At 36.2% G+C, this 23,016-nt stretch overlaps 1 long non-coding RNA gene across 3 annotated transcripts in view; it reads left to right on the top strand.

Annotated features, from left to right (window-relative positions):
• LOC134486295 (uncharacterized) overlaps positions 1-23,016 on the top strand; it is a 63,704-nt gene that overhangs the window by 37,701 nt on the left and 2,987 nt on the right. For 2 of the 3 annotated variants that reach the window (XR_015684958.1, XR_015684959.1), the window contains one exon: positions 6,036-6,072. The exons of the other annotated variant lie outside the window; for it this stretch is intronic. This is a non-coding gene — a long non-coding RNA (uncharacterized LOC134486295). The remainder of the gene's footprint in view (positions 1-6,035; positions 6,073-23,016) is intronic. 3 annotated transcript variants of the gene reach the window in all.

Below are 23,016 nucleotides of genomic sequence, written 5' to 3'. Positions count from 1 at the left end.
TGCAACTGACTTGTCTCTTCAGCTCCAATGATTTTGCTTTTATTTATTCCTTTTAAAATCCAATATATGAAATAACTCTTCTTGTCTAAGCTGGAGTCCCTAGGAACCATAAAACTCTCTTCCTGTGCTCTATACAAAAGATAAATGCATTTCTGAGAGCTCAAACAACACAAGCATAGGAGTGCAAAGAATTGTATGGAGCCTGATTCATTTCTGACACAAATTCCTCTTTTCAACACTAATTTTACTAGGCAGTATGGATTTTATATCCTGCAGAAATAATTCATATTTTTCAATTAAAGCAAACCAAATACACTCATCATGCATAACTGAATTCTTATATATTTTTCTTGATTTTTTGGTTACTAGTGTATTTTAAAAATATTACAAGGCATATAGATAAAAAGATTAATTGGGGAAGGCACATGGAAGCAGTGCAGCTATCCAAAATCACTCTGAATACTCTCATTTAAAAAAAAAATTTAAGCAGTATTCATTACATAGGCATGATAGATTAAACCATTGACCCTAGTTTTCAACATAGTCTCCAAGACTTTCCTCTTCCTGGAGGTTGGGAAATAGGGCTGAAAGTTTTCTTTTGCTTTTCCAGTGATCAGCTTTCATCTAAACTTCTCGAGATGGCTTCTTCCTCTCATTCAACTGACTTACAAATTGTTTTTTTAAAAGAGAAACAACAACAAAAGGGAAATACCCAGAAAATTGAAAAAAAAAAACTCATAACTTTTTTTCAGTCATTGGCCAAGAAGCCATGAAGTGATATGACCCATGAGACAAAGTAAATATCCCATGGCAGCATCATTCTCCACATTTTAGTATTTCCTAGATTGGTGCTGTCCAATGTGGTAGCCTCCAAGAATGTATGGCAATTCAAGATAAAATCTGTACAAAACTTAAGACCAGCCTCTTAATCAAAGAATGTTCTGGATGATACAAACTTGTCTATATGTCAAAAGAAAAAAAGCAGGGTGGAGGAACTATTGCATAGTCTGGGGAGTGGAAATGGAAGGTTGGTGATGGGAAAACTTCAGAGATAAATTTGTTTGAAATAAATCGTGTGAAATTCTCAAAGAATTAATAAAAGTATTACAGAAGAGAATAACTATGCATAGATAATGGATTCTAAATAGGAAGAAATTCTTTTGGCTAATGTTCCTTCAGAGGGCTGCATTCTGGAACGTGTAAATGGCTAGGATTTATAGGACATTATTGAATTGAGGTGGAAGCACAATGAAGAGAGAATTTGATAGTTGCATACAAGGGATAATTTCCTGAGATCTTGGCTACACTGCACGTTTCTGGGACAAGATTTTTATTAGGATAGTGGCCATTGTATGCCTCAGATTTGAATGGAGTCATTGTGAAATATATATTGTTGTGAGGCCTAGGAAAATATTAATTGGGAGCCTTAAGCTTTTGACTGAGGCCTAGAAGAAGCCTTTATTTTGATACCAGTGGTGGTATCTTTGAGTACAGTCTATGTCCTTAGGACCAAGGACCAATGAATATAGAACTACATTAATAAATAATAACACAGTTGACATACTGAAACATTTAAATGCTAATGATCATGTTTGCACTATATTTTACCAAATGTTAGCTAAGTGTTTAAATGAATAGATGTATAATATGATGGTTATAGCAATGTTTTTATGATTTTAAAAGACCATAGAATGGGAGTTTTTGTTGAAAAATTTCATTAAAATATTATGGATGTTTAAAAATCCTTATAATAATTGTACATAAAAGTGTTAAAAGAAAGAAGACATTTGTTAAAAATATGATTGTTAGAGTAAAACATATATTTTCAAATTAAGAAAGTGCTAACAAGATGTCTTGAATATATTATTCATGAAAGAAATATGACATGAGAAAGTCAGGAGACAATATCAATAGAACCTGTGATGCTCCAGCTGCTGGGGCACCATTTCACATTATGCATTGTAATGCTATACATTAAAACTTGCACATGTTGGGAAAACACTCTGCTCTTGAGCTTCATCTCCAGAACTTTCTGTTTAAGAAGATCTTTTGTCATATTTCTCAGGCTGGCATTGCTTTCTATACAGTCCAGAATAGTCTAGAATCAGGGAATCTGTCCCCACGGAAAGCTATAATAGGGACTCAGATTCCCTGAAACTGGGGTTACACATTGTTGTAATTTGATTCCTTGGCAAGAGCATCAAGTGCTCATAATCATGGAGCCATCTCTCCAGTCTCTTTATGAACCATTTATAAAACTATGGTTTCTTATGTTTATTCATTCATTTATGTATTTATTTGTGTGTGTATTTGTGTGTGTATGTATGTATTTATGTATATATGTATGTACACTTGTGTTACAGAGCATGAGAAAGTCAGGGATTGATGGAGTCTTTTTTTTTTAATCCTTGCACCACACATAGAATCAAATTCAGGTTGTCTGCCTTGATAACAAGGACCATGTCTCACAGAGCCACTTTGACAATGACAAAGCCATATCCTTTACCTAATAGTTTCTGTGTTCTTTGTATATACAAAAAAGAACTGATTTATGGTGGTATGAGATGAAATATGAGAGTTTATATTGAAGTATATCATATGTGATATACTTCAATGTGATATGAATGATACAATCATCAAGCATACAAGATTCTACATGGACATGGAGACATCAAATATTATGATTTTGTGCTTCAAAACTTGAGACAAATTGTGTTTATTCTGAAGAAAAATGTCTGACTCTTTGCTTGGCTTTCATTGTTCATTATATTTTACTTCTTAATATATTTATCTTAATTTTCTTTACAACTCTAGCCTGCCTATCAATGTAATTTGCATTCCAAATTTTCACCAGGTTTCTTTTACTTATGCATTTACCCAAAATTGATTTAAGTGACAGACATCTACTCATTTATCAAAGTATTTTATTATTTTTTATTTTTAAATTTTGATTATTATTTGTTTTTATTATTACCTATTATTGTTGTTTTGTATGTACGTGTTTGTGTGTGTGTGCATTGTGTTTGTGTGTGCGTGCATGTTATATGTGTGTATTTCTGAAGTTATGAGTCTGACATCAATTAGTTCTCTACTTCTTTCTACTTCACTATGATTTTGAGACAGGAATGTCACTAAATCTGAAGCTTACTGATTTGGTTAGAATAGATCCTGGGATCTACTTGCCTCTATCTACTCCACAATGTGCTTGGAAGCATGAACATTTCTTTTTTTATGAGTTCTAATGATCTAAACTCAGATCTGCACACTTGCACAGCAAGGCTTCACACACTGAATCATCTTCCCAGCCCATCAAAGTTGTTTTAACTTAACAACTCAATTAAATGATATGGAGGATGGTGAAAAAGTCCATTTTTCTCTCTTTGGATTTATAGTCTAAGAGTAAGAAACAGTGGACAGTGACTTACATACTTAAGCATAGTAATGTTATAAAGAGGACAGACTCTTAAAACATGCAGATAGGAATGGAATTAGCAGCATAGGGACCACAGAGCTCCGTGCAAATGAAAACTCAGGTTCCTTTGTTTAATGATTATTAGTGAATTGGAGAGGAAAGTATCAGAGCAAGCATCCAATTCTGTAACAGTAAAAACTGTTGTATCTTCTTCAAACTCATCTCTGTACATTGGCATGCTGGGTACAGCTTTCTGCCTTCATTTGCTGTGCTCCTCTGGGACTTTTGCCCTGTTATTGTTTTCTATTATTTCTATGCCAGCACAGTTCAGTATGGACAGGAAAAAGTGTCTTTTTCAGTTGATTAAGTGTTGATGGTAGTGCTTTACTATCAGGTATCCTGTTAGATCAGAATGCACTGTATGAACTATAGGAATCCAGAGACAATAATTAAAACTAGGATGCTATGACTCACAATTTACAAACTAAAATGCACAATATCTATAGGCCACTGTTACATACTCTTTATATAAATGAATGAGCCCTAGATCTGGGCAGATAAGTTCTTGCCTTGTATCTGCCTCTGACTTCTGAATAAGTTATGATACCCATCAAAGCTTTATATTGCAGTAGAGGTGGGGACGCTGCATTTAAGCATCTTTCCAGCTTAAAATTCAAAGCTCGTGAGAACAGCATTTTCTTATTTTGTTTAGTAAAGAATACAGGAGTTAAGTTCTTCCTGATCTACAATTTTGGAATATAAAGTCACAGTGTGCACTGAATTGCTGACAACATAAATACGTGAGAGTTGCCCAAGGCCACCTTCAGCAGGCAATCTCTTTCTTAAACAACCGCATTAAATCCCTAAGGTGACCAGTGCTATTCCATTCTTCCATTAGTTAAAGGTCACCTTTACTAGCAACCAATTTTTGAATGTCCCTAGGGTGGCTGCTTAAGACTACATTCATTGTCTATATTAACTTCTCTATGGAATCTGTTAAATATCAAAGTAATTAGAGACTTATATGGACATTGAGTCAATTTATTCTCCAAAAGAGATTGTTTTTAATAAAGAGACTTCAGGCAATGTGATATCAGAAATATAAAGCTAAAACTGTTTTATATTTCTAAAAATGTCCTTGTTAGGTCTTTGAATAGAATAGAGTGATTACAAAAAAGAATGACCATGTGTGCTGCTCTAAGCCAGGTCAGAATATTTGATTATAACGAAGATTCCCGATTGTTACAGGTTCAAAATAGTAGCAATGCTTTCTTGTTGGAATTGGTACAGGTATGGAAAAATGATGTCTCTAACATCATGCCATAATGCAAAATAAGAGAATCTGTTAATCAGGGAGCTGGCCTATCATGGAAACGTCTTGGTATGTTCAAGGTAAAAAGCACTGTCAATTACATGTTTGACCTGCAAGAATTCATTGGCTAGAAATAGTTATCTGGTCTCACTTACCTGTATGAGTGAGTGAATGCAATCCTCTAACTGCACAGTGGAGGGATTGAACTCAGAAATATCTGTATGCAAACACTAAAGAAATGTTCACCAAAAAGAGAAACTTCTTGAAAAACTCAGAATTAAATTGGTATTAAAATATACTAATACAGATAGATTATATACTCTGGTTTCTCTTCAGATCGTATAAATCTTTCGCCTTTTACAGATAGATTATAAAATGTATTATACAGTCATAAAATAACCTACTATGTCTTAGCATACAGATGGTATGAAATAAACAAATACAGATAGTCAAGATGCCAATGACACACACAATTAGTACTGTGTACTGTAAACACAACATTTTAAAGCTATGAATCTGGTACTTGATTTAGTTGATGTCATGTGTATAGGATTTCTGCTTCTGTATTTTTCTTTCATTATCATATTGTTGAATGAGTTCTGTCTGTTTCCTAAGAAACCATAGTTAAAAATTGAACCCTTGTATGGAGAGCAAATAGCAAATCTCTGAAAACCAGTGAGATCAATAAATAGCATAATACTTTCAGGACATACACAGAAGGGACCGTGTTCTCTTTTTTTGTACATAAATTGACCTTTTGATAGCGTGTCTTAGAATTTTTAGTTATACACAAATTATATTTTCACACTTTATGATGTATGAATATATCATCTACTGAATATTGCCAAGATACTAAAATAAAATAAAGCAGCTGAGTGAGAAGATAACTTTTAATATTTTCATAGAGCCCTCTGTAACCCATTGCCAGGGATAACTAATCTGGTTTTTGTCATGCTGAATTTATACAACTGGGTCTTTTCCATGTCTAAAGGTTGATGCCAAAGCATTTAAGTGCATTTTGCTATTGCTGTGGTTTCTCCCTTGGCCTAGGCATTTACCTACACTCTTCTTGTGTTTTGTCTCCAAACATGCATCCAACATGCATCTCACTGTCTCTACAGCTATTATGTAATACTCACTCGGCTCAGTATCTTTTATCATAAACCTGTAATATATTGTGTAGTACTTCTTTAATATGAGATGTTTAGAAATCTATGCATTTTCATTGTATATTGGATGAAGATTTACCTAAACCATTGTGATAGGCTATCTATGCAATGGGTTACATCTCCTCTCTGTTCTGTCTTTCAGAATCTTTTGATACCAACCTTGGAGCAGGTGCTCAAAGGTGAGCCAATCTTCAGCACTCATACATGACAGAGAGGAGAGCACAGCTTTTAGATTTTAAAAACTCTCTCTATGCTGGAAGCAGTAGACAGTTACAGAATTAAGTTTTAGGCTAGTGGCAGGAGAACTAAAAAGAAGCTCAGAACAAGGATCTCTCTACTTTGAAAGATAGTGTTTGTGAAGTTGTGTGTGCTGTAAGCACACAGGAAAAAGATATGGGATGACATAATTCATCCAGCTTAATTAGTGAAAAATAGAAAACACCCCTGTGATAAGATATCATGAGAAGAACAGTAAAAATGACCAAAAACTGAGAAAAGTTCATGATACTCATAGAATAGGGGAGGGGAGGATGGCAAACTAAGAAGAGACAGTGCAAGATCCCAAATCCTTTATTTTTATTTGAGGCAAAATATTAAATATAAATACTAATACTTCTGAGAGTAATGAAGAAAATTCATTTGATCAGATTTATATTTGGAAGTAGATTTGAAACAAAGGAAGACAGAATATGAGTGGGGACATGTTAGTGTGGGTATATAACTCTCTTGGAATAAGGAGGGGGAGATGTCATAAAGGTTTGTGTATTGAAGGATTGGACCTGAGCTCCCAGGTCCACTCACCAAGAAGTAATTGTATAATCAGGATTCTGGTAGAGTTAAAGGATTAGAGTTTTGCTAGACTTAAAATGTGATGTCATTAAGGTAAGTTGGGATATAGTTGAAAGAAATTAATTCCTTGGTATATGCCTTGATGGACATTTTTATATTTTTCTTTTTTTGCATTTTTATTGGATATTTTATGCATTTACATTTCAAATGATATCCACTTTCTCTGCTTCTATGAGGAAGCTCCCCCTCCCACCTACCCACTCCCAGCTCAACAGCCTGGCATTCCCCTACACTGGGGAAAAGAGCCTTCACAGGGCCAAGGGCTTCTTCTCCTATTGATACCAAAAAAAAAATTGCTATCTTCTCTTACATATGTGGCTGGATCTGTGGGTCCCTCCCTGTTTATTTTTTTGTTGGTGGTTCAGTCACTGAGAGCTCTGTGGTATCTGGTTTATACTGTTGTTTTTCCTATGGGATTGCAAACCTCTTCAGCTCCTTCCGTTCTTTCTTTAACTCTTCCTTTGGGATTCCCATGCTCAGTCTGATGTTTAGCTGGCTACAAGCATCATCATCTGTATCAGTAAGGATCTGGCAGAGTCTCTCAAGAGACATCCATATCAGGCTCCTGTCAGCAAGCACTTCTTGGCATTAGCAATACTGACTGGGTTTGGTGGCTGCATATGGGATGGATGCAGGTGAGGCAGTCTCTGGATGGCCTTTCCTTCAGTCTCTGCTCCACTGTTTGTCCATATATTTCCTCCTGTGAGTATTTTGTTCCTTCTTCTAAGAAGGACTGAAGCATTCACATTTTGGTCTTTTTCTGCTTCATATGTTCTGTGAATTGTATCTTGGGTAATCTGAGCTTTTGGGCTAATATCCACTTATCAGTGAGTGCATACCATGTGTGTTTTTCTGTGACTGGGTTACCTCACTCAGGATGATATTTTCTAGTTCCATCCATTTGCCTACAAATTTCATGAAGTCATTGTTTTTGATGCCTGAATAATACTCCTTTGTGTAGATGTACCACGTTTTCTTTATCCATTCCTCTGTTAAGGAATATCTAGGTTCTTTCCAGCTTCTGGATATTATAAATAAGGCAGCAATGAACATATTGGAGGATGTGTCCTTGTTATATGTTGGAGCACCTTTTGTTTTTGGCCCTTTCTTGTCTCTCTTCCTGCATCCTTGCTATTAGAAGATGAACATATCAGCTCTACCTTCACTTCCACTCTGATATATTATCTCATCATAAACACAGATTTTAAAAAAGCGGGAGCTTTAAATTTTTTCCTTTAAATTTTTATGATGGGTATAAAATATCTGACTGATGAAACCAATGGATGGATAAGAAATTTCCATGAGATACAATGGAAGGACTTAGCGGTCGCTGTTAAATAGATGATAAAAATAAACAAAAGACAAGATGGGTAATGAGTCTTTCCTGCCACTACCACTAAGCCGTTGGCAAGGTGGTTGTATGATATGAGGAAAATGCAAAGAGGATGCTGGTTTGTAAAGGGAACATTTGAAATTTCTGATCGTACCTTATTTTCATACTTCATGCCTGTGTCTCTACATAGGACATTGGTTCCAGGTATAACATTCAGCATAGACTGAGGACCCATCTCTAATGTATAATCCACTATAACTAACATTAAGCAATATTGTCTTAATAGGCTATAGTGAATCAATTGTGCATTCTGCTACGGAAGTAAAACTTCTGCATATTTTTATGGAGGTATGAAATTCACCCCTTAACAATATATTCAGGATTTTTCCAATTCTTCATAAAAAAGGATAATATGCCCGAATAAAGTGGGATGGTTTGCGTTTATTACCTGATAGATAGATAGATTATTTTTGAATATATACCATTCTGTAGAAAATGATGAATCTGATGTGGTAAAATGAAACATTTCTTTATGGAAAAGCTATATTTTGTAGCATGTGTGTCAGATAAAAATTTCAATTTACAGGCAAATCATTTGTATACTTCCATATGAATGATGACAAAAGACCACTAGAGAAATATTAAAGGATTTAAATATATCTATGACAGATGATGAACTACATATGATCACATGACTGTGCTTTCTTGCTACTTGTGTGGTTTCCTCCTTGGCCTAGGCATTTCCTTAACACTCTTCTTGTGGGTTTTCTCCAAATGGGCACTCTCATTGTCTCTACAGCTATTATGTAATATTTTCTCAGTTCAGGGACAGTATCTTTTACCACAAACCCTCCTACATGTCCACCCTCTACCTTGCAAGGTTCTCCATTTTCCTGTCATTGTCCTTCCTTGGTGGTAACACTGGATCTTTAATTATTTAACCCTAGGACACAGAATTGGCTTTAATTTATATATTAATGTTGTTAACAGAATTTAAAATATTTAAGCCAAGTTTGAATAATCCCCTGTGTTACAGCCAATCACATCAAGGACTAGTATATTTAATAAGCTCATTTACATTTTTGAATCAGAGCAATGTAAACAAGGCATTTTATTAAGTACTGAAAAATTTGACACCAAATAGATTTCTCGAGTTCCTATTATTGGCAGATGTAATGCTAAGTAAAGAAGTAATGAATTTATTCTAAGAAAACCAAAGTATCACATACATTAATTTTTCATATTTATATTTATTTGTGTGTGTGTATGTGTGTGTGTGTGAGAGAGAGACAGAGACACACACACACACACACACACACACACACACAGAGAGAGAGAGAGAGAGAGAGAGAGAGAGAGAGAGAGAGAGAGAGAGAGAGAGAGAGAGACATGGTGTTTATGTGCTATGAAGTGGTCAATGTACAGATTGCAGGTACCAGCTCGTCTTCTACCACGCGGATTCTTGAGAATGAACTCAGGTTGTCTTTTTGGCAACAATTATCTTTCCCTACTGGGATACAGTTTGCCCCTTTACAGAGGTTTAAAAGAGAGGTTTTAAGAATTTTTGTATGAATATTACTAAATTCAATCAAGAATGGCATATAATTATAAACAGATCTGAAAATAGCATTGTGTCTTTCCTAATAACATGCTGGAAACATTCCCCTTAGATTACAGGAAAAAGAGAACAGATCAATCTCACTAGATTTATTTGACACAGTTCAAGCAGCATGTGTATTTAGTATGAATGAATATTAAAACATTGAAGAAGATTAAAAAGTTACAGGACTGCTGAGAGTACAGTTCATTGTTAAAGAGCTTACCTTGTAAGAAATCTTGTATTTCATCCCAATCAACATATATTCTTGCACACACACACACACACACACACACACACACACACACACTCACACACACACACACATACAGGGAGAGAGGCAAAGAGAGGGAGAGAGAATAGTTAAACCAATATCAAATAATGTTTTTAGTTGTTTTCTAGAGTGGAGCAATTGTGTCATGTGTTTTTTTTGCTCTTAGGCTATGCTAAATAGGTTAATTATTAACAGATATTCCTATCCTGAACTTTCTTCCTTCTTCTGAATTTTGAATCCAATTGTCAAAGTGAGATACGGCTCCATACAAACACATACACATACTTAGAGAGGGGAGGCAAACACACACACACACACACACACACACACACACGCACGCACACACACACACACGCACGCACACATACACACACGCATGCACACATACACACACACACTCATACACACATGCACATACAAACACAAGCACACACATACTGAGAGAGGAGAGAGACACACACATACACATTCACACACACACACACACACTCACATACACACAGAGGATTTTGCTCTTTAGACAATTGAGTCATCACTGATTTTGACATTACACATGCATTTTTCTCTCTAAATGCTAGCTTTAAATCATGGAAAAACCACTTTTCTCTTTTGTATACGGTTGTCTAGTACTGAAATTATAGATATCAAAAGAAAGTTCCATTGTAAAGGTTTTCTGAGGACGAGCAACAGTAAAAACCCTCAAATATCCAACACTCCCAAAGAAAAATGGAGCAAATGCACCCCATGTCAGCAAAAATTAAGACATGCGGTCAAGAAGAGGGACTGAGCTTCAGCAACTGTAGTTTCCATGGCTGCATGTACTATAATCTTAATTTTTCAATACTTATTTATTTACTTACATTTCAAATGTTATCTCCTGTTTTGGTTTCCCCTCCAGAATCCTGCTATCCCCCCAACCCCCGCTTCTGTGAGGGTGTTCCACCACCCACCACCCACTCCCTTTCATCTTTCCGACCTGACATTTCCCTACACTGGGGCATTGAGCCTTGATAGGACCAAGGGACTCTCCTCCCATTTATGCTGGACAAGGCCATCCTCTGCTACATAATCAGCTGTAGACATAGGTCCATCCCTGTGTACTCTTGGGGTGGTGGTTTAATCTGTTTGGTTGATATTGTTGCTCTTATGGGGTTGCAAACTCCTTCAGCTCCTTCGGTTCCTTCAGCTCCTTCAGTCCTTTAACTTCTCAATTGGGAACCCTGTTCTCAGTTCAATAGTTGAGCATCTGCCTCTGTATTTGTCAGACTCTGGCAGAGACTCTCAGGACACAGCTATATCAGGCCCTTGTCAACATGCACTTCTTGGCATCCACAATATTGTCTGGGTCTGGTGGTTACATGTGGGATGTATCCCCATGTGGGGCAGTCTCTGGATGGCCTTTCCTTCAGTCTCTATCCCAAACTTTGACTCCATATTTCTTCCTGTGAGTATTTTTGTCCCCCCTTCTAAGAAGGACTGAAACATCCATACTTTGGTCTTCATTCTTCTAGAGATGGTTCTTAAACTCTTTTATCTCCTTTGTAGCTCACCAACCACCAGAGGAGTAGGAAAGAAAGGATACGGGAAGTGAATCTGTTTAGTAGAAAGTTTCTTTGGAGCAATTCCCTTCTGTGTTGTAGGGAAATTGGCAAGTTAGCATGCACTTGTATACTTCAAGGATGCACCAGCAGTAAAGTTCAGTAAAGTAGGGTCAGCAAGAGTGGTGGCACGTCCTAGCAGAGACAGCCAAGCCTCAGTCTTAGCCTCAGCTCCAGTCAGCAGGAGGGACCTGAAGGGACACTAGAAGTTCTTGGTTACGCTTGTCTCAGGGAAACGAAGATCAGTGAAGACATGCTAGACACAAGTATTGCATTGGTAGCTGTTTCAGCAAGCCAATCTCTGTCTCTGTCACTCTCTCCTATTTATAACCTACAAACATCACGTCTTCCACATGCCTTGCCTCAGCACAGCTCTTGCCTCAGCACACGTCTTGTCTTAGCATGTTCATCCAATCAGCCCAAGTCCTTGGAAGCAGCAATAATCTACAACACATTACCAGAAGTCCCAACAAATGGAGTTCAACTACAGAATGTAAATGGACAAGATGAATACATGCATGTTGTTAGCAAAAATTCCTTAAGCAGAGCATCTTCTCTCCTGTGTTTGCTTCAGCTAAACATTCCTTCACAAGTCTGCCTTAGCATTTCACACCTGTGACTACTTTAACAAAATATTCCTTCATGTGTTTGTCCCAGCAAAATACCATGCAACTGACTTTCCAAAGAACCCTTAACTTTCCCCTTCAATGTACAGATCTGATTGCAGTATAATTATTTCCTTCCACAAGTTTGTCTCTTAGAACTATTTTATTTTGTAGATATTCATATTTTAGAAGTTAGGGAGCAAGAAAATGAACGTATCTTTTCTTCCTATCACTAAACTTAATTTTAAGGATCCATTCCCACTAAGATACCCAAATAAACAGGCTTGGATGATATGAGCTCCATTAATTCAATGAAGCATATTATTTAAAAAAATCCTTAATGATGGATGGTGGAAATTTAGTTTTTACCTAAGAGGAGAAGCAAGTCTTGAGGCTGTTCATTAGTGATTCAAATCATAAACCACTGTGAGACAGTCTGAAAGAATTCCAGTGTACATGCCATAGCAGCTTAGCTCAGAGGGAATATGTTTTTAATGTCCTTTCAAATTCATTGTGTCTGACCTCTTTAATTTGTACAAATAAGCAATAGATTTGTGAAATAAAGTTGCTATAAAGAAAACTTTAAGCAAACAATTTTAATATTTATAGTATATACCACTGAACATAATATAGCAAACAAAATTGTATCATATGTATGTCTTTTTGGAACAGCCCTTTAATCAAGTGAAGTATTTATAGATGTTGTGTGATGATTTCCTGTGGAAGAAATACTGCATTCTGAAGGGAAGCTGTACCCTTTAAGGTTCTTTAAGTAAACAATTCACAAGTAATAGAGAGCCCCTGAAAGTTATATGTTTCTTTATTCTTGGCTTCCTCATTCCATAGTTTCTCTTGCTTGCACATGAACACCCTACCCCACACACCCCCATACACACACCTTCACAAACACTGGCCTCCAAAATGGAGATGTTTTCTCTTCTGAGTTCACATGCACGCTCTTCTGCCTCTAGTACAAAACTTAATTCTGTAAATGCTTACCACCTCCAAGGTAGAGAGGGTTTCAGAAATCTAGAAGCTCTGCTCTCATCTCTGTCATGTACTGAATGCTGAAGAGCACATGCTCCAAGCTTGGTATCAAAAGATTCTGAAAGACAGAGCAGAGAGGAGGTGTAACCCATTCTGTGAACAGCCTATCGCAATGGCTTAGGTAAATCTTGAGACATTGTGCAATGGAAAATACATAGATTTCTAAACATTTCACATTAAAGACATACTACATTACAGCGTGAAGAACTGACATGAATTAAGGCTCATGGTAAAAGATACTGAGCTGAGTGAGTATTACATAATAGCTGTAGAGACAGTGAGAGTCGGATGCATGCTGGAAGACAAAACACAAGAAGAGTGTAGGTAAATGCCTAGGCCAAGGAAGAAACCACACCAGTAGCAAGATGCACTTAAATGCTTATAAACCAACCTTTAGTGATAGAAAAGACCCAGTTATGAAAATTTACTGTGACAGAAACCAGGTCAGTTCTACCTGGCAAGAGGTTACAAAGGACACTGTAAAAAATATTAAGAATTATTTTCTCACTCAGCTGCTTGATTTTGTCTTAGTATTTTGGCAATATTCAACACAGATGAGATATTCATGCACCATAAAATGTGAAAATATAATTTGTGCATAGCTACAAATTTTAAGACATGCTATCAAAAGGCCAATTTGTTTATGGTTAAAATATGGTCCTGGATGTGGGTTATGAGAGTAAGTTTTAGTTCTTCTATTCGATAATTACTGTGAGATTCTTATACAAAAGAAGCAAGATATATCTTCAAAACTGAACTATTGTTTCTTGGGAACCAATAAGAACTTAATAAGCTCTGCAGAGACCTCCAGAGTTGTCCTTGTGGAGCAAGTGTATGTTTTGGGGCAGCCATGCCCCAAACCATTACCACCATTACCCCAACAATCACGTTCACTGGGGCTTCAGTCTGCAGGACCAAGGGCTTCCCCTTCCACTGGTGCTCTTACTAGGCTATTCATTGCTACCTATGAGGTTAGAGCCCAGGGTCAGTCTTTGGGTAGTGGCTTAGTCCCTGGAAGCTCTGGTTGGTTGGCATTGTTGTTCATATGGCGTCTCGAGCCCCTTCAAACTCTTGTGTAAGTAACCCCATTATATTGACTTGTTCACCAACTTGGAACAGATCAGCACTATGACCCCAAGTGTGGGAGGCATCGCCAATTTTTCCCTCTCTAGGAATGGCGTTACACTACAACATCCTGCATACTTACAAAGCATGTAAATATTAGTAATATCTTTGTCATGATTACAGTTTCCTTTTCATTCTATTCAGTGAGATTCTTTGTCAAGGAATATATACAAAACAGCAACAACAACAAAAAAAAACCCCTCAATCTACCCAGGACAAAATTTTTTAAAAAGTCTTTCTCTACTTTTCACAGAGTCATTTGTTGTATACCTTCTAAAATGAGGTTTCAGCATTTGTCTAAAAATTTAAAGAATTTGTTGTTAGCATTGCAATTTAACTACAGGAAAACAAATGTGGTGACTGCAGGTGCTACACAATTTCTTCTAATAGAATACAATTTCCTTACAGTGTTGTTGTCTCAAGGGTTACTCAGACTGATATGTTATATGGTCAAGTGGAAAAGAGAAATCTTATACATGATTTGGAAAGGCATAATATTTTTTCTGCAATGGGTAGTAGTTTCGTGAAAGTGAAATTGTAATATAGAGATTAAATAATGGATGTGTAGTAGAAATAAAATAACCGCAGGAATGAGTGGCCACATTGCTTGCATTTATTGTATTGTTAGGTATATCCTGTGGCTAAAGCACATATAACACACATCGCATTTGTCTTAAGTTTTTAGCAAGAGTAATTTACTTTTTTTGAGAGCATGTAAAAGGTTTATTTTTTTTGAGAAGTGCTATTTTATTTTATTTTATTTTATTTTTATTTTTTTCCCTCCATCTTTATTACATTGGATATTTCTTATTTACATTTCGATTGTTATTCCCATTCCCAGTTTCCAGGCCAACATCCCCCTAACCCCTCCCCCTAACCTAATGTATGGGTGTTCCCATCCCCATCCTCCCCACATTACCACCATTCCCCCAACAATCACGTTCACTGGGGCTTCAGTCTGCAGGACCAAGGGCTTCCCCTTCCACTGGTGCTCTTACTGGGGTATTCATTGCTACCTATGAGGTTGGAGCCCAGGGTCAGTCCATGTATAGTCTTTGGGTAGTGGCTTAGTCCCTGGAAGCTCTGGATGGTTGGCATTGTTGTTCATATGGGGTCCTGAGCCCCTTCAAACTCTTTCAGTCCTTTCTATGATTCCTTCAACAGGGGTCCCGTTCTCAGATCAGTGGTTTAATGATGGCATTTGCCTATATATTTGCTGTATTCTGGCTGTGTCTCTCAGGAGAGATCTACATCCGGTTCCTGTCAGCCTGCACTTCTTTGCTTCATCCATCTTATCTAGTTGGGTGGCTGTATATGTATGGGCCACATGTGGGGCAGGCTCTGAAAGGGTGTTCCTCCTGCCTCTGTTCTAAACTTTGCCTCCCTATTCCCTCCTAAGGGTATTCTTGTTCCCCTTTTAAAGAAGGAGTGAAGCATTCACATTTTGGTCATCCTTCTTGAGTTTTATGTGTTGAACCCTTGAAATCAGACCATCTCATTAAGCTTGTGTCTAAATTACAGTGGGAGATCAGCAGATGCTTTGAAGCAAAATCTAGATGGTCTGATTTCAGTGACCTCAGTTAGAAACAAAAAGCAAAACAAAAATAACACCATATTCATTATTGTCCTGTATCTCCTTGATTGTAATGCTATAGTCTTAGGACACCAGAGAGGAAACAGGAAATCATAGCCAAACAACTCCCGGAGAGAGCAGACCAGATATCTCACCAAAGTTAGCTACAGAAAAACCCTTAAGGTTTTACTAAGTAACTTCTAAAATGGCACTTTTGTGGAAGAGAGGTAGTCTAAGTGAACACCACTGTGCATTCAATTTATTGTGCACAGTTTATCCTGCCTTCTATGGCAGTTTGCTTTCAAATGCTTTGTGGGAAACCTTAGACAGTTAGGAGCCCATTCAATGTAAGTTTGATTGTACTACAAGGCAATTGGAGCTTTGCAACCCCAACACCATGATCGCAAGTGTGTTTATTTTCTTAAGGCCTGCATTTTGCTAGCCTATTCTTTACAGAGTCAGTGTGGACATACCCCTGCTTATTCTCAGATATGAAATTTGAGATTTCAAAGAGAAGTGGGTTCAGAACTAAGGTATTTCTCACAAATAGAATACAAAAAATAAACTCAGGCTTCTCAAGGCTTGTGATGATAAGAATATGTTTAATATTTTTCATCACCCATCAGTAATTTTGTGACCCAGAAGTTGGATACATTTCATTAGTTTGAAACATAATTATATGCAATTCATATGGTAATGAGCAATATATCCAGGTGACACCTGTCTTAGTCTGGGACACCGTAGAAAACTACTTTAAGCAAGGTTACTTATAAGCAGCAAAAATGTTTGCCTAGAAGTTTAGAAATGAGAAATTCTAAGTTCAAGGCAATGAAAAATACAGTGTTAGATAAGGCCCAACTTTTCCAGTCATACAAACTGAGTTTTGTTCTGTCTTCATACACTTGGAAGGATGAGGTATCATTTTTGAATCTCTTTTGTTAGTGCACTAAGCCAAATTTGACCTGTTCTCATGCTCTTTGTCAGAAGTGACAAAGCACTTCCTTCTAAAACCATCACTTTTGGAATTAGGAATTCAAATATATTAACTCTGGACATAACATATTTACAGCATAGCAATGTATTCACTAAACAGACACACTCTACTTATTTTACCTAAAGCCATTTGTTTTTTTTTCTTTTTAAAAAAATGAGAATTTTATTTATTTTCACTTTAAATGTTATCCACTTTCCCAGTTTCTGCTCTGCAACCCGTCTATCCCATCCCCACTTACCATGCTTCTGTGAGGGCGCTGCATCATATACCCACCCACTTCCACCTCACCACCCTACCATTCCTCTACATTGGGGCATGAAGGGCCAAGGGCCTCCCCTCCCACTGATCCCTGATAAGGCCCCTTCAGCTTCTTTAGTCCTTCCCCTAACTCCTCCATTAAGGTCCCTGTGATCCTTTTGATGATTGGCTTAGAGCATCCATATCTGTATCAGTCAGGAACTGGGAGAGCTTCTTAGGAGACAGCTGTATCAGGTTCCTTCTGTCAGCAAGCACTTCTTTGGCATCAGCAATAGTGTCTGGGTTTGGTATCTGCATGTGGGATGAGTCCCCAGGTGGGGCAGTCTCTGGATGGCCTTTCCTTCAGTCTCTGCTTCACTCTTTGCCTGTGTATTTTCTTTAGACAGGAATAATTCATGATTAAAATTTTCTTGATGTGTGTGTGGCCCCATTCCTTAAGTGGGCTGGGGAAAGGGAAACAGGCATGCCTAATAGGCATACCTGGGTATGGTCTCCACAGGTTTTCCCTACACTTTGTGGGATATTTCAGCTAAAGTCATCCCCGTGGGGTCCTGGGAGCTTCTTGCTTTCCTAGCATCTGGGACTTTCTGGTTGCTACCCCCAGTTTCCCATCCCTCATTGCTACACACATCTGTTCAATTTCCTGACCTCTGTACAACTCCTCCATCTCCTTCCATACCTGATTCTGCCCCTCTTTTCCCCCTTCCCATCCTCTCTTCCTCCCAAATCCCTCCCACCCTCTACTTCCCTTGATTATTTTGTTACCCCTTCTAAGTAGGACTGAGGCATCCACTCTTTGGTTTTCCTTCCTGTTGAACTTCATGTGGTAGGTGAATTGTATTGTGGGTATTCCAAGCTCTTTGATTAATATCCACTTATCAATGAGTACATACCATCAATGAGTACATATTATAGTCCCTATTTATCTATTGTAAAGACATTTATCTTTATTTGTTGAGGTTGTTTTGGTCAATAAATATTAAAAACTTTTCAAGCTTTTAATGTATGTACTGAGAGGATCACCTGATGTTTTGTCTCCTTTCATTTTATATGGGAATTTATTAATCAAACACACATATATTACATATAACATACATGGATTTCTGCCTGAGTTACCTTACTCAGGATATTTTCTAGATCCATCCATTTGCCTTAGAATCTCATGAAGTCATTGTTTTTAAAAGCTGATTAGTATTCCATTGCGTAAATGTACTACATTTTCTATATCCATTATTCTGTTGAGGGACATCTGGGTCGTTTCCAGTTTCTGGCTATTATAAATATGGCTGCTATGAACATAGTGAGCATGTGTCTAATACTCTGTTAAGTCATGTACACTTGGAAGGTTATTGACTCATTTTGTTTCCTGCTTTTCATTGAATTTCTCAGGACTTAGTACAATGTTGAATACCAGAAGGAATCAATATATTTGCTGTGCTTTTAGTGTATTTGTAGAAATGTTAAGGCTTTGCTATGGACAATAATGTACTTTTAGGTTTTTTTCTGTGAAGGTATTCTTTGTCATAATTGTTTGACATTTTTGTGCATGGATAATGCATTCTGTTTGTTTCTATGCCCACCTTCTATTCTGTCTTTCATATACCCTCTTGTTATTCACCTTCCTCCTTGCCTATCCCTTTGCCACAATCATTCCTGTTTGTGGACTTATTTTTAACTAGGACCCTCTGTGTGCCCATGGCTTTAGAAATACCTATTGGAACCTGGGAAGCTTGTCATTTGGTGTACAACTGGATGTCTCTCTCTTCCCCAGACATCATCAGTTATCAATATGTTAGCAGAAAATGTTATTATAGTCCCTATTTATCTATTGTAAAGACATTTATCTTTATTTGTTGAGGTTGTTTTGGTCAATAAATATGAAAAACTTTTCAAGCTTTTAATGTATGTACTGAGAGGATCACCTGATGTTTTGTCTCCTTTCATTTTATATGGGAATTTATTAATCAAACACACATATATTACATATAACATACATGGATTTTAATTAATGTACTTTATTAAGGATTTTGTGCTTATGTTCATAAGTAATCATGGTCTACAATTTGGTTTTTGCCTCGTCTGGCCTCAGTGGGAGAGACTATGAGGTACCAGAATGGATTGGAATCTAGGTGTGACCTCCTCCTTCTACAGGGGGTATGCTTATGTTCATAAATGATCATGGTCTACAATTTTTCTTTATTTTTGTTTATTTGATGTGTGCATGTTTTTGAGCATTCATTCATGTCACTGGAATGCTTATGGTATATTTATTTGCCCTGTTTATGGCTTATAGACTCAGGGAATTTATTTGCTGAATATATATAATTAGATTGAAAGGATTCCATTTTCTGAGATTTTAAATATGATCAACATTATTTCTTTTTACCACATCCAATATTTATTGCTGAATATGTTCAATACTAATGTTTTTACTTGTTATTCCTTAAAAATTCAATTAATTTAGTCTGTACAGGAATATTTGGATTTTCCCCTCCATTTTTCTTAAATAATTTTTTTAGTATCTTTCTCCTTTTTTAAAGGGAACTTTGTACATTCCGTGTAATTTATTAATTTTCTGGCATAAAGTATCTTAAACATTCTTTCAGTAATAGTAACATCATCATTTGCACAGGCTCTGGGTGATAGTTATTGAAAATGAAACAAATTTCTAAAGCACAGAAGCACTATGGCTTTCATAAATCTCACATTATTTTAAAAAATTAAAGAAAAAGAAACAATAAAACCTCCCAAATACTTGATTGGATAAATAGAAAACATTTCCTCAGAGTCCTTAAAACAAGTGACAATGGAATACAACAGTGGAGATAAGAAAGATAACTTCATGAAAATTTGTTCTTTCTCAAACTGCTTCTCAAATTTCTTCCTATTATAGTACATAGGATTTTTGCACTTTTACTAAAACTTCAAACCTCAATCAGGTGCATTTGATAGATCACTGGACTGTACTCTAAACTTATTAAGTACAGAATGAACTCGTTCATTCCTTTTTTTTTTAACTTACTTTTTTCATCAAATTATTTATTCATTCACTTTACATCTCGATCTTAGACTCTTCTCTCCTCCAATTCCCCCTCATATGGCTCCTTCTCTTCTTCCCATCACCTCTGAGAAGGGGGAGGTCACACCTGGATTCCAACCCATCCTGGTACCTCACAGCCTTTCCCACTAAGGTCAGACAAGGCAGACTAGTTAGGTGAGCAAGATTCACAAGGAGGTAAGCCCCTGCTCTATTCCTTGGAGAATCTTCATGAAGACCAAGATGTATATTGCTACCTATGCTTGTGGGGCCTTGTTCAATTCTTTAATTAGCCACTTAGTGCTTTGCATTAAGTGATCAGCATGTGGCTCGTTAGGAAATGAATCAAGACAGATGTCTGACTCATGACAAAGAAAAATCAATTGTTCAAATAATCCATGCTTTTTAGCATCACAAAATCTAATTTAGCATTTTCATATAATTTTCAATCTTTAAAGATTGTATGATGAATATGCTTTAAAATTTACCTGTATGGAAAATATTTGATTGGTTACAGAATACTTGGTTAGAAATATGGCTTCTATAAGTGCAAATTTTCAGGTTCTACAACCTTATTATAGTTAAACAGTCAAGGGATCATTGGAAATTACATCTCTTTTTTTTCATACATATCATATGTGCTTGTCTGAGATGTTTGGTGTTAGAAACTGATGTTTGATTTGTTGCCTTGAGTTACACACACACACACACACACACACACACACACACACACAGACCATGAAGTTTGCTCTGAATTAAGACAGGATTTCTAACAATTTCTTTTTTTTTTTTTAAATTCTGGAGTTTTTATTTTTTATTAAACAAACAAACAAATGACTCTTTTTCTTGTAAAGGAAAAAGCTTTAAACAATACAAACCACAGCGACAACTGGGTTGACCTGAATGTAATATGCTAATTGATAAATTTTGAAATATTTTTCTTGGGTTGGCTGTAGTTTAGTTGATAGAGTGTCTTCCCAGCGTGTGCAAGGCCCTGGGTTTGATCTGTAGCACTCATTAAACTGATAGGAAGAGTCATGCATGTCATCCTATGGCTAGGGATGGAGACAAAAGGAACAGAACTTAAATGGTTCTCAACAACATAGTGATGAGATGGTGTAAAAAAAAAAATCAAAAGATTTAAAATCAGACATACATACACTACCTGTCCTGGAACTCATCCTCTGCAGATCAGGCTATCCTCAAACTCAGAGATCAGCCTGCAATTTCTAAAATAGCACTAAATACTTGTCATTTTGTGATACATATTTATATGGATTCAGTACTGACAGTTGTAAAATCAACGTGTCAATCATCTCAGTACATTGTTGAAAACTTTGTTCACAGTATCAGATTCTAACCAAGATTTAATTCTTTATGTCAAAGCAAACAAGTACATTGTCTCATTAGCATGCAAATATCCTCCTATCTTTATTTAATGAAAGGTAAAATTTTATGCATACCAAAGAATTTTTAAGCTAAAGTCAAGCAATTGCATCAAAATTAAATTCTTTATGATTTATTATCAGTAAAATTTTGATTTGCACATACATGTAAAATTTCTTTGCTGAAAAAAGGACTGTGAATGGAAAGGTATATACTGAAGAGACTTTCTGAAATTTTTGGTAATGCTGTTATCAATATACATGGTTATAAACAGTTTCTTCTTCCTCACACCTCAACAGCACTTTTCTGTTGCCTATGTGATGAATGTGTTTTTCTGGGTATTTGGTAAGTTTCAGCCTGTAATCTTATTCTGGCTCAAATATGTTTTAATATTATTTTTTTGTGAAGCATATTTTAAAATTAGTTTTTATTCCTATTTTAAGCATAAGTATTTAGAAATATGTATGTATATGCATTGTGTGCACAGAGTGCATGCAATGGCCAGAAGTAGGTGCTGGGAATCAAACCCAAGCTATCTGCAATAATGCCTAAACTATATATCTGACCTTCTGCATTTCAAGAATTAGGTGGCAGAAATAATTTTGCAAACTTCCCTCACTTTTTTGAGAATAGTTCCTCACAAAATATTAAATGCAAAGAAATAATCAAAATAAAGCTACTTTCATAAGAAATGAACTTTAATATTAATATCAACAATCTTTAAGCATTAAAATATAGAGGCTTATGTATCTTAGTTATTCATCTTGTCAATGACATTAAATTTATTATTATTAATGTGATTTTTGATAATTTTCCTAACCTTTTGAAACATCTCTGTGTTTTCTGCTTTTTTCTGTTTTCTACTTTATAATTATTCTCAGGTCTTCTATTTTTCCCTCTTTTTCTCAACCACACTTTAACAAAGCAATACTAAATAAATAAAAAATCCATATTCTTCAGAAATTCCATTCCTGTTATTGAAAATTAGAATGTCTGTAGGATGGGAGGCATTATCAGAGACTGTAGTTGTAGTAAGATAGCTCTTCATTCCCTCTGACCATGCTCTTCAGATAGTCTACTAAATCATATGGACATTTCTACAGAAAGTGTGACCATGTAATACTGAGCCTACTGTCCTCATATCAGTACCTGTTATACCCCGGTACCTCTTTACAAAAGGCACATTGTGACTACAGTGTTTATTTCTTAATCTGACCACTTTTGGGATTTGAGGATAGGTTACCTATAGAGATTGAGAAAAAAAATATTCTACAGTATTAAAACCATTACAGTGTATGCAAATGATGCTTTCTGTTTTTATTAAGCTACTTCATTGTGGCAAGCTCTTATGAAAGTTACTTTTATTTTCATAGTCTTTGTGTCTTCACCTAAAACCATAGTAATAACAATTATAACATTTTACAGTGTTAAGATGGTTGAAGTGAAA

This window comes from Rattus norvegicus, chromosome 3, assembly GCF_021556685.1.
Source record: "Rattus norvegicus strain SHRSP/BbbUtx chromosome 3, alternate assembly SHRSP_T2T, whole genome shotgun sequence".
Classification (NCBI taxonomy): domain Eukaryota; kingdom Metazoa; phylum Chordata; class Mammalia; order Rodentia; family Muridae; genus Rattus; species Rattus norvegicus.
This window is presented reverse-complemented; position numbering and strand designations above follow the sequence as displayed.